Source organism: Puma concolor, chromosome B3 (assembly GCF_028749965.1).
Source record: "Puma concolor isolate L17-30 chromosome B3, mPumCon1.1.hap2, whole genome shotgun sequence".
NCBI lineage: Eukaryota > Metazoa > Chordata > Mammalia > Carnivora > Felidae > Puma > Puma concolor.
In genome coordinates this window covers 65,586,986-65,601,189 of record NC_141672.1, presented here as the reverse complement: position 1 = coordinate 65,601,189, position 14,204 = coordinate 65,586,986, and the positions used below count along the sequence as shown (strand labels likewise).

General features: G+C 42.8%; 1 protein-coding gene and 1 long non-coding RNA gene across 14 annotated transcripts in view; one reads left to right on the top strand and one right to left on the bottom strand.

Moving 5' to 3' along the window:
* NPAS3 (neuronal PAS domain protein 3) overlaps positions 1–14,204 on the top strand; it is an 865,390-nt gene that overhangs the window by 708,426 nt on the left and 142,760 nt on the right. The gene's annotated exons all lie outside the window — the stretch shown is intronic.
* Positions 10,712–14,204, bottom strand: part of LOC147580029 (uncharacterized) — a 217,509-nt gene continuing 214,016 nt past the window's right edge. The window contains exons 4-7 of one of the 4 annotated variants that reach the window (XR_015252445.1): positions 13,987–14,201; positions 13,402–13,489; positions 12,277–12,410; positions 10,712–12,149 (exon numbers count right to left, since the gene is read on the bottom strand). This is a non-coding gene — a long non-coding RNA (uncharacterized LOC147580029). The remainder of the gene's footprint in view (positions 12,150–12,276; positions 12,411–13,401; positions 13,490–13,986; positions 14,202–14,204) is intronic. The other 3 variants (XR_015252446.1, XR_015252447.1, XR_015252448.1) reach the window with 3 other exon arrangements.

Genomic DNA, 14,204 nt, shown 5'->3' with positions numbered 1-14,204 from the left:
TTGGAACATGGTAAGGATGGATTTATCATCTCTGTTTTCCTCTGGGTTGTTTAATGCAATAGTTAAATTCTCTCTAAGCAGAAGGATTAAGTAGCTGCATGAAGAAGCTATAGGAAAAATGACTCACAGAAGCCCTGTCTCCCCAGGTGCCAGAGAGCACACCTCCCTTGGCTTCAGGGCAGAGAGGGACCTCTTCTTTCCTATCTCTGGTCCTACTGCCCACCCTGGTGAAATGGAGCTCACTTGATCCAGTGATCAAAGAGTTCTGCCTATCGGTGCTTCTGACCTTCCTGCCACTGTTTTGTCATCTTGCACGCCAACTGATTAATCGCATGTTCATTCATTCATGAAGCAGATCTTTACTGGGGTCGTCATACTGTGGGAGCTAGGAGCACAGCAATAAGGAAAAAAGGGAAGTTACCTGCCCTCATGAAGTATATCTATCAGTACATACATTTTCAGGGGAGCTAAGTATCAAAAAGTAATTAATTATGTAGGTGCTTAGTGCCATGAAGGAAGAAAGCTCCAAAGGCTGTTAGATCATCTAACAGGAAGAGCTAATCTAGTCTCAGGGTTTCCTAAGGAAATGAAGTGTTAGCTGAGATCCAAGAGAAAGGTAGAATTTAACCAGGCACAATTGAGAATGGGGACCATCCTGTTTTTCCCTTTATTAAAAAAGAAGGAAGGGAGGAAGGGAAGAAACAAAATTACTTATTTTATGGGCTTTGTTTTACTCATTAGATAAACATGATACCAGGCTTACAAAGGGATAGGGGAAATGGTATCTATCAGAATACCTCCATTAAACTTAACTTTAACTTTTCTTAAATTACCTTGAGGCTGAATCTTCAACACATTCCATCCATAACCTTGAGTCTGTACTGTTCAGCCACAGAGTTTCTGTGTATTGGCCGTTCATTTTGCCTAGTAAGTGCATATCTGAATAGATGATTGGTCGATCCAACTAAAGTTATCAAAATAATCTAGCAGTATTTCTGGCTCCAACCATCTTTATATTTCATAACATGTTTAATCACGAAATGTAGAAATAAGACGCACATAATCATGTGCTCTCATAGTGATTCATGGCTTGGTCCTGTATAAGACTTAGATTTCTTATCACAGAGGTGTTCTACCTCTTCCATTTGCAAATTGTCAAAACTTGAAGATTCCATTATAACTACATCCCGTCTTTACCAAATGTCTCCTAGAACAACTTAGAAAATGTCTTTGTGGTCTTTGAAGCCTGTGGCCTAACAGAGAAGTACTCATTGTCATTTCACCATTTGCTTACATATTAGCAATTCTTCAGTACCCAAAAATTTGAACGTGGCCTTTTTATTACAATTGTAATTGTCAAATTACCATTTTAGTATTTTCATGGCAGTCATTAGACCTCTGTGGATGCAGGGACTCAAAAGTATGGGGTTCATCACACTGTAATTATACTTTTCTTGTACGTACTTCCTACATGTTCAGTGTGGAAAGGATTATTATTGTCCCTGTGTATACACAGTGATAGCAATAAGGGGACAGCTGTCCTCGCAGTTTGAGCTATCCTTATAGTAATGATGTTTAATGCTCTTAAAAAAAAAGTGCTGTTGACCAAAATGATGTAAAAGTTATACATATCATTTTCTCGTGGAAGCAGTGTTTATGTCTTTAGGTACTTATGCCCAGCTATGTGGCATAAATGACTACATACTAACTTAGTAAACTAGATAGTCTAAGTACCTGTAGAGCACCAGTCCTTCTAAAATGCATGAAATGGAATGGCACAATAAGAACATTCGTTTACTCGTTCAATTTAATGTATTATATCGTTTCAATTCCTATGTTATATTTTTCTGGATAAACGGTGAGGGGATGCCTGTATCCAGGTCACGAAAATAAGACTTCCTTTAGTAATACTTTTGACCAGCACCTTCGAAGTGTGTGTATTTGGGTCACTGTCCCTCTTTCATACACTAAACTGCCTTCTATTTCTTACTGCATTTTCCCTCTAACAAACCAAAAGTCAAGATCCGGTTGTTGGTCATTCTATTGAATGACCAAGTGTTCGTTCTTCCCTGAACTAGCATCTCGTTAGCACCTATTGTTTTACCTTGGGCCAATTTAATTTTAAATGCATGAAACGACTCCTATTTACACCGAACACTTCACCCTCTGACTCAGCGTCACATTGTTATTTCACAGAGTCAAGGATGCCGCGGACTTGTGGTTTAAATGGTAGCCAGACTTGGAAGCATTCAGGGGCTGGCTGAGTCCTGAATCATAAAGTCTCACCTTCCCATATCCGGTCTTATCTTCATGTTCCAGTATATAATTGACTTCAGCCATCTCTGCTTGTTCCTTCCATTAAGTTTTTTTTTAAGTTCTAAAACTCATGTACCCAGATAAACATCTCTCAACCTATATTTACATATGCACTCAAATGACAGTCCCCATGGTACATTTAGCTAACTCCTCTTTTGAAATTACCTTCAAAAATAATTTTCCAGTGGGGTGCCTGGGTGGCTCAGTTGGTTAAGTGTGCAACTTTGGCTCAGGTCATGATTTTACGGTTCGGTTCATGGGTTTGAGCCCTGCGTCAGGTTCTGTGCTGACAGTGAGGAGCCTGGAGCCTGCTTCAGATACTGTGTCTCCCTCTTTCTCTGCTCCTCCCCCACTCACGCTCACTCACACGCGCGCTCTCTCTCTCTCTCTCTCAAAAAAAAAAATGTTAAAATTTTTTTAAAAAAATAATTCTCGGGGCGCCTGGGTGGCGCAGTCGGTTAAGCGTCCGACTTCAGCCAGGTCACGATCTCGCGGTCCGTGAGTTCGAGCCCCGCGTCGGGCTCTGGGCTGATGGCTCAGAGCCTGGAGCCTGTTTCCGATTCTGTGTCTCCCTCTCTCTCTGCCCCTCCCCCGTTCATGCTCTGTCTCTCTCTGTCCCAAAAATAAATAAACGTTGAAAAAAAAAAAAAATTAAAAAAAAAAAAAAAAAAATCTCCATCTACAGAAGCAAGATGGGTTCATTAACTTATAATCACTAAAGACCATTCCTTCATAATAACCTATCTAACCTCTCCTGCCACCTTTTTCTTTCTTGGCCCTCTTACTTTTACTTTGCCCCCAGATTATAAATAAGGCTTCAGAGTCTGAGAAGAGAAGAGTAGGGAACAGACTGAGCCTAGCAGCCTGTGGGACCCTTTCCCCTAACCCACCAGGAAGCAAACTTAGTGAGATAAATTGATCTGAGGGCGCCTGCCAACAAGAAGAAAGCATGAAATCATGGGTGGGACCAGCTCTGTGTTGTGAATGTAAATCATCAGATTTTAAGTTACTAAACCAAATTTTAGGTCCATTGAAAACTTAGATCCGAAGAGTATTGCATAGACAAAAAAAAGGTATACATTCTTCCAAATGTGTGGCTTTTAGGAGAAAAAAAAACTTTTATAGGTACCATTTTCCAGCTCTAACTGATTTCATGTTTGAAAACATTTTTCAGTGAAAACATGTTTCATAATACTAAACTCCTAGAAAGGAAAGGCTTTGTGGAAATCTAGTAAAAAGTGAAAAACAAATCATCTTTGAAGACACAAATTGATAGGATCCAAGTGAGCATAAATCCTAGACTTTGTGCATGGTGATGAAGTGCTATAGTTAGGCTGATGGGGACAGAAAGGGATTCTGTTCCCTGGATTGGCACAGACTTGACGGTGTCCCGGTGCTTGTATGAGAAGCGAGGCCTTCAGATCACCCCTGTGTGGGGAGGAGGGAAGACCTTTATCCCACTTTCGTCCTCAGTGGTCGTTTAACCACATCACCCTCATTTAGCCCCACGGTCCATCATCATAAGTTAAACCCTCCAGAATCTCAATTGCCATTGCTGTTTGCTCTGAATGTACTTGGATTTGTCAACACTGCACTGGTGTTGCTATGGTGTTGCTATGCCCCAGAGGAGCATGGTATGGCCTGGTGCTGCCACCAGATTTCTAGCTGAACAGCAGGTAACTGTGAGTGCCCTGGCCTTGTAGTCTACCCTCTGCTCAGAAACTCAGGAAAACTCGCAGGAAAAGTAGCCAGGTTCCCAAGAAGTTAAAACTGGGGAGGGGAGAGGGAGGTACTTTATACAAGTAATAACTCACATTTGAGGTCATTCCAACCAAGGATGTCCTTGCTTTGTTTCCACCCCCAGAGACCTGTAGGTTAATGTATTCATTGAAATGACAATCCCACTGTACAAAACATTTTGCTTATCTCAAGGGAGTACCCAGAACTGCTAGGAATATCTCTCTCCATGCACCTCCTGTCCTAGAGGTAGTGGACAATTAACACCTGCGCGAAACAAACCTACGGTCTCAATTACCCATGTACGGTTGTTTAACAGAAACATGGTGCTTAGAGCAGTTGGCCAGATGTTTTACCTCAAAAGGATGGTTTCAACCTGCCAGGTAACAGAACTAGCTCATGAGAAAATGACATTGGAAAACCAGTGTAGTTATGCCATAGAGGGTTCCACAGGGCTGGAAACCATTCATAATCTGATTTAATATGTCTGGGAGGCCAACAGTATGGTACTATAGCAAATGTATAAAAGATGCTATTCCTATCTCAGGCAACAAGATGATCTTATAGACACTGTTATCGTTATTATAGATCATAGGCAAAGGATTGTTTTATAAACTCCACTGAAAGTTGGTTATTGCATAAGTTATACTTGGGACCTTATTTTGTTCTGGCCCTTTTGTAAGGAAAGCTTCATGAGGTGGAAGAACAAAACTGAATTTTAATAATTATGTGGTAAGCAGTAAGAAAAAAGACGAGGAAAACCTGATGTCGGTGATTATGAGCTATGAAGAAAGGGCAGAGGGACAGAATTTGGAAGAAAACAAAATGAATCAGAAGAGTCAAAGAAATAGACTGTGAGCATCGGGGACAATGATAGAAATATTAGAAATATAATAATATAATAGAAATAATAGAAATGTTGAGATATTCAAGGTGGATGACAACAGAAAGTTTGGGTGGGCTGGTTGTAATGTGGATGGCAGGGGGAACCAGGAGACAAAAGGCCAGATGATTTTGCATTTTTTACACAGACATAGGCTATCTTCAGACCTCACTTTGAGAAAATTCTACAAACAAAGAAAATCTTAGAGATTTTCACAACAGCAACTTGTTATAAGAGAACAGAGGTGCTTGCTTGTAGGTAAGGAATATGCCACGCTAACTGGGCCAGGAAACATAGAAGACTGACAGAAAATTATGGCCGCAGAGCGAGAGAGGCTGCAGATGTGGCAAAGCAGGATGGAGCCTAGCTCCTTAAGTTTGTTTCCCGGATGTAGATGAGCCTTTGCCGTTTGCAGCGTGAGATGCCCCTCACCCCAATTGAGACCAATAATAAAAAAAAAAAAAAAAAAAACCTCAAAGAAAATAATTAGGCATGATAATTCTGGATTATCTTTAATTAGAGGGAGGCTCTGGTGCACTCCGAGCTTTGGAGGGTCATCCTGCATTTGTTGCAAGTGATCTGTCCCTGTTCCACGTGCACATTATTCATCGCTTTCACCTCTGATCTTCCCCTCCTCTGAGCACAGCCCTTTGCAAGGCCCCTGCACTTAGGCTGCAGAATAAAAGAAATCCCCTCCCGCTGTTCCTACTGCCACTAGTAGGTGACATGTCCCTTCCAGGGGGAATTCAGATCGACAGAATCTTCTCCTTTCTCTCCTTCACTCTGTGCTGGCTGACTGGTGCCGAACCCATGCCTCTACCAGGAGCACCAGCCTCTCCCTCGGGAGGACCGGGTCCTGTTGCTGCGGGAGCAGTACCCAGGACCGAGCCAACAGTCTTTAAGCAAGGCCAGTGCTCGCTGCAGGCCTGAGGATGCCGGCAACGTGGAATGGGAAGAGAGGAGGTCAGGGAGTGAGGGAGGCTTGGAAAATCCACCAGAAAAAGCGAGGCACAATGCAAAGGGGAGTCAGACAAAGACTGTGGTCATTTCTTCTTCTGAGCCGGGCCGGCAACCATCTCTCTGCTTCTTCTGACTTTGTTTACAAGGCCTGTAGCTGTGCAGAAATCACCTTACCTTCTACAGCTGATACCAGAATTCTTTTTCCTCTCCTTTCCGCACGAACTCAGGGCCACGCGCTCAGCGCCTCTGTACTGGGGCTCCTGCATGTTGCTTTGAATCAGTCGGTTGGTTACCTGACCACTTCTCAGTGAAAGAGCAGAGCTCTGTTGTGTCCATTCTGGTTCCCTGCAGCACACAGGGTAATACCTGCCCTAAACTAGATGGGCAGCATGTATTTGTCGAATTCAGAGTGAAATCTTTCTTGCCTCCCCGAACCAGTTCTTTAAGTTGTTAAGGTTTATATTAACAAAGTCCCTGGAGACTATCTCCTCAGGTTAAGAAAATTGAAACATACTTAAAATAAGTACCATCTTAATTAATATAGCAAAATTAGGATAGAAGCGCCTGGGTGGCTCAGTCAAGCATAGGACTCTTGATTTCAGTTCAGGTCACGTTCTCACAGTTCGTGAGTTCAAGCCCCACATCGGGCCCTGTGCTGATAGAGTAGAGCCTGCATCAGATTCTCTCTCTCCCTCTCTCTCTGCCCCTCCTACGCTGGTGCGCTCTCTCTCTCTCTCTCTCTCTCTCTCTCTCTCTCTCTCTCAAAATAAATAAACTTAAAAAAAACAAAATAAGGATAAAAATTCTGTCGAGAAATGAGTGTGGCCTTTGAGGTCAGAGCTGGGTCTCTACCCGCCCCCCACCCCGCATCATTTATTTCCAGGCTGGAGTCGTGACAATTGTGCCTTTTCTCTACACGTCTCCTGCCTCCCCTGTATGTTAAGAATAAAATACCCCCTTTGCACAAGGTCATTAGAAGGACTGGATAAGAAAAGTCGCACAAGAGCTCCTGATAGATGTAAAAAGTCAAGTGTTTTTCCCTTTTAATTTGGATTGAGCTGCCCTTGATGTCTTGTTTTTCTGGGCTTTTATAAAATTATTTTTAACATTTACTTATTTTTGAGAGAGAGAGAGGTAGGGAGCAGGGGAGGGGCAGAGAGAGAGGGAGACACAGAATCTGAAGCAGGCTCCAGGCCCTGAGCTGTCAGCACAGAGCCCGATGCGGGGCTCAAACCCACGACCCATGAGATCATGACCTGAGCCAAAGTTGGTTTTTAACCAAATGAGCCACCCAGGCGCCTCTCCTTTTGCTGGGTTTTAAAATCTCTAGTGTGCACAAATACTAATTCACACCCAGTGACTCAGTTTATAGCAGCCACTTCACAATAGTTATCTTAAAGTTTTAACGTGGTAAGGTTTAGCACTGCTTACGCATACACAACTGGCCATAACACGTTCTGCCTCTCAGCCTTGACCATATTGCGTTCGTTTTATTTCAAACTGTTCACTAAAGATCAACCCAGCTTTCTGACAAATAGGGTTAAAAAATCAAAAGCTAAGCTTTGGAGACATCCGTGCTACTTTTATTCATATTGAATTTGCAGGGAAAACTTACATGTAAATAGGAAAAATATCTCAGTAAATATTTGTATCTGAGGTGCATTTGTATGTATTCCTACAGAATTGTCTTAGCATCCTTCTATTTTGTTGAAACGGGCTTCAAGGACTCCCCTTGCTCTAAATGGGAATATTTACTGATCAAGAGCATTTGGTTGCATTCTCTTCTGCTGTAACCCGAGGAAACAGCACCTTTTCACCTTTGAAACCGGCGTTTCCATATTACTCATGCCAGTCTTTTCTCACTAATTTTATGATTATAATGAGGCAGTGGTGCACTAGTTAGCACAGATGACCTTCTAATTGAAAGACTGTAAATTCAATCTCCATCGCTGGGCACCGACAGAAATTTAAATAAATATAGCTCCTAAAACCCTTGTGATGGGCTGGCCTAATGACCAGGGCCTAGCAGAGCCCAAGTCATCTGTCACAGGGGGCCGCCGGCAACTTCGGGATGTTAACTACAGGAGTCATTAGAAGCAGGCTGCCCTCAGAAAGCCAAGTGAGATGAGGGACTTTTCCCCTGGCTTTGATTCAGGCATCATGCCTCGCTTTCCTGTAACACAGGCCAGGTTGCTTTTTTGTCAAAACAGGAGTCTGAACACAGGAGGAAGCTCCGGTCTCGAATTGGACCGAAGCAGGCCAGAAAAGCCTTCTCGACCAGGCCCCCTCTCGCCCACTGCCATTTATAGATTTTGATGCATTAAGCTGCCCACGGCTATGTGGACACCATCCCCTCGCTTGCTATATTCACCACCATTTTTCACCCCCGTGACCTTGGACAGCAATCCAATTCAGGTCTCCAGAATGAACTGCCCTGAGGATCAAGATGGGTGTGGAAATGGTCAGTCGAGGAAGGAATCCATGGAGCTGTAACACTGGCAACATTTATCCCAAATAATTGAGTACCTGCCCTTGATATGTTTCTGACCTTCCGTTTTGGCTTGAATGTTGTGCGTAACGTGTCTCTTATTGTGAGCCACCTTAATTCTCTTTGGGAAACAAGTGGTGTATAATTTTTTAACACGCTGGCTGCTTTAAAATAGGTCCCTGGACCTTGACAACGACAACCTAAAAATGGCCCCGTATTGCTGACAGTGCCTTCAAGCTGCTCATTGGGCTGTCAGCATGGTGCGTCTTTATCCTGAAGATATCACACAAACACAATGGAAATTTCCCATCGCCTTTAAAGTTTTGCATTCTGTATATTTGGTTGTTAGACAAATAGAGCAAGCCTTGCCGACTTCATTTTCATTCTTGGCAGCATGTTTTTATCATAAGGCAGATAGTCATTAATTTACAGAATCAACGCTGGGAACAGCTTTTGTGATCTCATATTAAATTTTCCCCTGAATCCGCCCCTTGGCAAAAATTACTCACATCGTTAAAAAATATTTAATTAGGCTGTAGTTTATACCCAGCTCACTGGGGAAATGTTGGAATTAATATGATTTGCATGAATTCTGTTTCTCTTTTTCCGTCAGAGATTAGTTTTGAATTCAGTTCAGAGGGTCGTTGACACTGCCAAGGACTCACAATCGTGAAGGTCAAACAGGTAGCAAGTACTTCCCCTGGGTAGGTTCCCTGAAAAGACAGCTCAAAATTGCTTTTAATTATGGGTTACCTGAAAGGCCACTTGCTGTTTTTATTTTTCCACAGATCCCTGAAACACTGCATGATTGGAAGTTTTAGGTAAACCATTTTATTCCCGACTCAAACAGGCCGGTTTTTGTGTATAGAGGCGCCTAGCTGTGCAACACCCAAATCATTTTCTTAGCTGCTCACTGATTTCCGTGGGTTATTCACAAAGGAGAAAAGTCTCTTCGCTTTGTACCGGGATATGGATAAAGTAGTCTTGCAAGACAGTCAGCCCGTAGAGTAAATTTTCTACATAGCAGTGCTTCTGCTGGCTTAATTCTCGCTCACAAGATAAGACACAATGTTTAGTTATGCATTTCCTTGTTTATTCTTCCATGGGTCGGGGGAAAAAAAAACAAACCTTAGGGAATTCACAGTCCTATGCCATTTTTTTTCCAAAGCAAATTTAATGGAATATTTAATTAATAATCTAATCAATCAATTAATCTCAGTTACATAAGTGTTGAAATCTAATTCTTTTTCATAGCTATATCAATAAAAGAAGTGAAATCGCTCCCCACTTATCAGGATAATAGGAAACGGTTACAGACACAAAGAAAAATTGACATTGTATTAATTCTGCTGCACTGGCCTTGAATTTGCCAGTGTTGACGAAGTCTCCTTTGCATCCTAGACAAATTTCAGTTCGCTCTCTGGGACTGCCACATATACCTTTTATGTCGTAATCTTTCCTCACAGTGAAAAAAAAAAAAGTGATGATTAGCTTCTTGTGTGTGTGAGGTTTTTTGTTTTGTTTTTTTATTCCCAAAGCCTGGGGCTTTGGAGCTCTAAGAAAAGACATATTCCAATAATGACAGGACATTTAAACTTTTTGGACATTATCTGTCTTTATTGTGGAGTTTTAAGTTTAAGAAATTTAAACCATCTGCTCTCAAAATGTGTACAGAGCATCCCAGGCTGCTGACTAGCCAACTGTTGATGAATAAATATTTGTATTTCAAATTATTTATATAGGGCTTCTTTCAGCACTGGAAAGATGAGAGTCAGTCTGACCCTTGATTGTAAAAACCATGAGTCAAGTTACTCACAGGGAATGGATGCCAGGTGTATCTATTGCAATAATAGCCTTGTTCAGGAACATGGCTAATGAAGATCATCACATGTTCACGATTATTCCCAACTGTTCTAAGTTGAAAGAACCTTCAAATGAGAAAAGGGAGAAAGACCTAGGATTTTCTGACTACATATGTTCCGTTGGATATTGCCATGGTGACTTATGCTCACAACCTTATTCAGTCCACAAGATACCTAGGAAGGTAAATACAATTACTCCTTTTTAAAGATGAGGATGGGGACACCTGGGTGGCTCAGTCAGTTGGGTGTCCAGCTTTGGCTCAGGTCATGATCTTGCGGTTCGTGAGTTCAAGCCCCGGGTTGGGTTCTGTGCTAAGAGCTCAGAGCCTGGATCCTGCTTCGGGTTCTGTGTCTCCTTCTCTCTCTGTCCCCCTCCCGCTCACACTCTGTCTCTCTCTCTCTCTTTCTCTCTCAAAAATAAATTAAATAAAATAAATAAATAAATAAGAGGAAGTTACAAAGGAGCAGAGTAGATCATCTTTTTAATTCAGTCTTTCTTTTATACACCAACATAGCGAACCTAGTGAGAATAAATAACCAGCATGCAGTAAGAGAGTTTGTCTCCAGTCTGAGGCTGGAAGCCCATATCTCCCTCACCTTTTCTTGGCTGTATGTCTGAATTTCCCCAAGACATCATGGGAGCAGATCAGACTAGAAAAAATATTGAGTAAAAAACAGCATAGTTTGTTTTGCTTTATTTGTTTTAGAGAAAGCCAGCTCAGTTCTTTTGCTTTCCTAAGATGCAAGCATGTGGCTTTGTGAAATCTTCTACACAACAGGGTAGATGTGTACCTTCCCCACTAGTAGGAAGAAATTCATAGAAACAATAGCATATCTATAATACTCTTGTTTTTCTGAAGACCTTTATTAACAGGTGATTGCTGTTTGTTGACTTTTTTGAAAAAAATCAAGTTCTAAACTTTTATTACAAATTAAAAATGAGGTTCTTAAAAGTCTCCCCTTGACCAGATACGAAGCAATTAAAACCCTTTCAAGGTGTGTTGAGAAAAGCCAGACTTTAAGAGAGAGAGAATAAAAAGTATTTGTCATTAGCAAAAAGAGATGTCTTTAAGGTCAAAATAAAAACCCCATGCTGCACAGATAATACAGGTAGTTCTCGTTATCTGGTCAGTGAGCAAAAAAAAAGCAAGCACTTCTGATCTTTGGCACCGTTTTCTCGTTACTGGAATTTCCAATTCATTTCTTCTTGTTGGATGACTAGACAGGATGATGGTAGAGATGTAGGTCGCATTTACTCAGCCCTGCCCTGCTCTACCTCGGGACCAGACAAATCCTCAGCTGGGCTGCTTTTGTTTTCTGGGCATCTGTGACCAGCGCTGAGGTGGCTGCTGACCTTGGGTCTCATCTCATTCACTTTCCTTGTCTTCTGTAGGCAGTCTGAGGTGGGAGGGCCCCCAGCAGCATGGTGGTCTGTAACTGCCATACAAACTGTCTCACTGGTCTACCTTGTTCTTCGGCACCCAGGTATGGTGCCCTCCAGCACTTCTCCCTGCACCCGCGGTGGTTGCCACCTCTCGGCTCTGCACCTGTGGCCACGTGCGAGCTGAGTCCTGCAGTGCTGTGGGCTCCTGGCCTCGGAGCGCTCTCCCCACGCGTCCTCCTTTCCCCACTCTGACCCTGCCGGCGGTTCTGGCAGGAACTGCGGGTGGATCCCTGCGACCGGGACGGCATCTGTAATGGTTAGGGGCTGCTGTTGCGTATTTTCCTGCCTTGTGCTGGAGCTCCACCTCCAGGGCCTGCCACATTTGCTGCCTCCTCAGGCTCTCCCCTTCGTGAATGTCAAACCCCATCACCTCTCCGACTCCCACACCGCAAAGGCACTTCCTGGGTTCCTTCTTGTTCACGGCAGTGTGGTGTACAAATACATCTTCCTCTGTCATTCCTGTGGATGAAACCGCGTACGTTTCTCACATCATTGAACCATGGTACTGTTCCCAAAACCTTTGCTGCCATGATCTTCTTGTCCCACCACCCCCCCCCCCCCCCGCCTCCCTCCATTACCCTCACACCAGGCTCCTCACTGGACGGCTGCCAGATCTCATGCTTTCCACCAGGGTGGTTCTGCTCCAGGGCTCTCCGCTCCCAGTCTAACTCGTGTAGTTACGGCATTCTTGTTTGAATACATGAACCCTAATGTATGTGACTTAAAGACAGTAAGTGAGACAGAGCTGTGAACTTGAAGAAATTGCACAAATGCCAGTAGGACTAGGGATACTGACTCAGCCTTGCAAAAGGATGCAGGTAACTCAGGAAGCCAAAAGAATCCTTCTCCATTTAGTGTTTTGCTGTTTGCTTTTGCTTTCTCCTGTAGCCCCCTTATTGGATGAGCACAAAGCTGCAAGGAATCCCTGTTTAATCCTCCTCGTGTCTAAGGTAGCCAGTCTCAGTACTCCATCCCGTGGTCTCAGAAAACTGCAAAGTTTGTAAAAGTCATGCCGTTTACGTCCAGTTTTCTATTTGAAAACAAATGCCACATCCTGTTTTCCTTCAATCTGAGCAGGAATAAATTATGAGAACAGTTCCTGAGAATACGGTCTACATTCTGAGGCCACTAGTTTTCCTACTTAGCCGTTCTGCTCCGACACCCCCTCTCAGGTGCCCCCCCACCCCGTCCCTGTTCACACTGTTGTGCTAATGAGGCAAAACAAGCATAGTATCAAATTCCCACTGTTTAATCAGGCTGTTTTGACAACTAGAAGGACTTGAAGAGGATTATGGTTGAGATACATTGAAAACATGAGTAGTAACAGTTTGGGGAATTTCTAAATATTTTGCAAAATATTATGCTGTGTGGCATGTATTGGTTTCTCTTATCAAATCTGACTCGGGTGAAAGTGAACACATGGGTAGTAACTATTATAATTATGGCTACCGTTTATTAACCCCTTAGTGTATGCTAAGCACATTACTCATTTCATCAATCCGAAGAGTAAGTACAAAATCTCCATTTTACAGGTGAGAAAATGGAGGCTTGAAAAGGTTAAACAACCTCTTCAGGCTCACATGGAAATGGACATAGCTAGGTTTTAAACCCTGCCCTTTCCAACTCCCAAGAGAAAAATGCAACCCTGCCTCCAATCAATGCAATGTCTCAAACAAAGCAGAGCACCAGAATATGAGGCAGGAATGATTACCTGACCTGATCCTGCACCGGATGTAGGCGTTGGCAGCCCCCTCAAGTTCTGCATCTCCAGTCTTCCTCTGACTTACAATGACAACAACCTAGGGGTTGGGGGAGGAAAGAGGCAACATACCAGAAAGCATTTGGGGATCATCAGGTTAATCAAATCAATAAATATTTATTGATCACAGTGCTAGGAATCTTGGGAACTATAGCGATAAATAAGATATCATCCTAGAAAAGTGTTTAATGTAAGGGTGCCAGTAGCTAAATAGAAAAGTATTAGGTTCCTTCAGTTCCTGGAACAAGTCATTTCTATTTCTTCTACAAGAATGACATTTTAAAGACTGGAGATGAACATTGGTTAGAGAAAATTTTCCTACAGCACATACTGAATTGTTTTAGGAAGGAGAACGAGGGAGTCAGTACATATTTTATCCATCCCCACATTAATACCTCCCTGGACCAGTTCCCGATGACTCAACACTATTCTGGCTGCTAATGGCAAAAATAGTCCCCACAGGTATATTTTGCGCGTAAAGTTGTCCAAAAGCACAACATTAATTGTGCACGTTATGTAAAAAGATAATAGTGTTACCTTTATAGTGGGGAGGTGGGAAGGACCACATCGCAGTGGATAACATTCCGTTCCAGATGAGGAATGTCAAACTGCCTCCAGGAGGTGATAAGAAATGCTGACTTTTCCAACCAAAGATTGCCTCTTGCTCGAAGTACACACTCCTCAAAGCTCCTACAAATGTTGGATATCGATTTTTCTGGGATGCCAACCACACTACTTTCCTGTTTCTCAGCCTG